This window comes from Leptonychotes weddellii, chromosome 3 (genome assembly GCF_054177405.1).
Source record: "Leptonychotes weddellii isolate Sample4059 chromosome 3, ASM5417740v2, whole genome shotgun sequence".
Classification (NCBI taxonomy): Eukaryota; Metazoa; Chordata; class Mammalia; order Carnivora; family Phocidae; genus Leptonychotes; species Leptonychotes weddellii.
This window is the reverse complement of record NC_138371.1, coordinates 103,066,470-103,069,062: the sequence shown is the minus strand read 5'-3', so window position 1 is coordinate 103,069,062 and position 2,593 is coordinate 103,066,470. Positions and strand designations below refer to the sequence as shown.

Sequence of the window (2,593 nt, the reverse complement as noted above, 5' to 3'; positions counted from 1 at the left end):
CATCGGAACAAGTTCTTTAAAAAAAAACACACACACGCACATACACAAAAGAATCCCTGTGACCGCCGGCTAAATTAAGTGTGTTTGACGGGAACCAGGCTCGCGGCCACTATTTATAGCTCCTCGGCTCCCTTCCCGGGACGCGCTCCAGCCTCCGCCCGGGCGCGGCCCTCGACAGCATCCACGCTGCGGCCCCGGCTCTTCTCTGGTAGATTCGGCCAGATTACGTGGGAACCCCCTGCTCAGTGGCCCGTGCCCCGCGCTGGCTGTCTAGAATCGCGTCCCCCGGCGGCCCAAGACGCCCCAAAGCCCACGCATCCCCCGGCTCAGGAGCGCCCCCAGTGCTGCGGCTCGGCCCTGCGAGGGCGGGCGTGAGCTGGATCGCGGGGCGGGCGCACGTGCGCGCGACGGGCGCCCCTGGAGCCGGCAGGACGGAACCAGTGCGTCCTTTGCTCGCCCTCGCCCCCCGCCCTTCGTCGGTCTTGTGCTTTCAGTGGAGACAGACGCGAGGCCCGCGGGAGCCCGGCGGCGGGAAAGAGCCCCTGCTCCACATCCGGAGCAGGAGGGCGCTCCCGTGGGTGGGGCGCGGGATGCAGGTGCGGGTGGGAAAGCCGGACGGTTGCAGGGTGACGGGGGGTGCAGGGGCGAGTGGGAATGCGGATACGGTTGCGGGGTGATGGGGTGCAGGTGCGGTGCAGGTGCAGGCTGGCGGGACGTGATGGGGACTGCGGGTGCGAGGCGGGAAGCGGCTGCAGGTGGGTGTGCAGCATGGGGAACTAGGGGCAGGGTGCGCGTGCGGGACGAGAATGCGGGGCGCCGACCGGCGGCGGGGCGGGGGCCTTGCGCAGCGCCCTGGCACCGCCCCCGCGCGGCCCCCAGGCTGAGGTGGAGGCGGCGGGGGCGTGGCACGGCGGCCCGGGCTGCGGCTTGGGGGCGCCGAGCGCGGGGCGCACTGGGGCCGCGGGGATGGCCGCCGGGGCGGGGAGGCCGGGCCCTTGCGCGGGGCGCACGCGTTAAGTTGCACCGCACGTGTAAGAGAAATTCTCCTTTTCAGAGCGGCCGGGAGCCCTGCTCGAGAAGGAGCGCACCCGGGTCGCCGCCGCGGCAGAGCGGGGTAAGCGCAGGGCCGGGCGCCCCGGAGGCCCAGGCGCCGGCGGCCGGGGGCAACCCCGGGGCGGAAGGACGGGCGGGACGCCGGCGCCTCCGACCTCCCCAGACGGGCTCGGGCGGGCCGGGGCGGAGCGAGCCGGAGCCCGAGCCCCGCTGCCCGTTTGCGGCTCCCGGCCTCTTAGAATTCTTTCGGGAATCTTGGGGAAGTGGTGGGAGCGGCAGGGCTAGAGAGCGGGGCTCAGGAAACTTTCTGGAAAACTTTGGGAATAATTGATGTTCCTTTGCTCCTGGAGATCTCTGCAGAGCGCCAGTTCTTAGCTGTGTAATGGCTTTCTTTGGTGGATGGCGGAAGGCTGGGTTGAAAATGTTTCCTTGACGGTGTTTTCCCCCTTGAGTGGGGAAGCTGGAGTGGTTCTAGAACTTCAGATCTGAGGGATCTTAAGGACTGTTTAAATACTTGAATATTCTCAACAGATACCACAGCCGCAAGGAATGGAGTTCAACTGCTGGCGTTTAGCATCGCCACGCTTTCTACAGAGTTGTGTTGGTGTCTTTTAGGAACGATGTTGGCTCGCCTACTTACTTTAAGAAAGTTTTTGAAATTTCTTTTTTTCTTTCTTTTTCTTTCTTTCTTTCTTTCTTTTTTCTTTTTTTTAGAAACGTTTTAGTTATAAGTACCACGATCTAATTTCTTGACCCGTATGCTTGTTATGGTGTGTTTGAGTATAAAGAATTTACAGAACAGTGGAAAAACACTTATCTGCATTCTACAGTAATCCCTTCTTTTAGGGGCTTTTCTCACAGTGAATTGCAGCGACGCGGGTGTATTTGCCTTGCAGTCTACACTCTAGTGAGCAGAATTCATCCCAGTTTGCAGAGCTCTCAGTTCATGAATATTTGTGACTGGGACTTTAGGGACAAGTGGAGTTCTCCAGTTTTTACTTTACCAAGATACCGCCAAATATGTCACTTAAAGATGGTTACATACAAACAGCTGAGGCGTGAATTATGCTTTGGTTTATATTACTCAAGAATTCAAATTGGTGATTTATGATATGTGCATCACTTCACTGACAGTCCATCAGTGTCCTGTGAAAGGTATTGCAAAACAAACAGTAAAGGATTAAAGAGGAAAAGGGGGGACTTATTTTCCAAGGGTCAGTGTGTTCAAAGTGAACAACAGCTAATTTGGCACATATTCCACTGGCTCAGCAGTTTGATCCATGTTGAGATAAGCATCTCACAAGGGCAATGCACGTGTTACTGTAGTGTAAAGTAATTCACAAAAACTTTACTACTATAACAAACCAAACAATGCTATTTAGGTTAACCAGTGGATATTTAACAGGCTTAAAGCCATCTGAAGATAGTGAAATGTGGTTAACAAAATGTCACTGTTTGCAAATAAGAAAAAGAATTTTGACACAATTTCCTTGAATGTTATTTACATTTTAAGTTGTGTTCCTTTTCTTTTTTTTTTTTT

The 2,593-nt window shown here is 56.0% G+C and overlaps 1 protein-coding gene across 2 annotated transcripts in view; it reads left to right on the top strand.

Annotated features, from left to right (window-relative positions):
• Nucleotides 1-424: 424 nt before the first annotated feature.
• Nucleotides 425-2,593, top strand: part of GJA3 (gap junction protein alpha 3) — a 16,022-nt gene continuing 13,853 nt past the window's right edge. Inside the window, exons 1-2 of one of the 2 annotated variants that reach the window (XM_081814702.1) lie at nucleotides 425-596; nucleotides 1,055-1,114. The gene's annotated coding sequence lies outside the window, so the exon portion shown is untranslated. Of the gene's footprint in view, nucleotides 597-967; nucleotides 1,115-2,593 lie in introns of those variants that run through there. The other variant, XM_081814701.1, reaches the window with a different exon arrangement.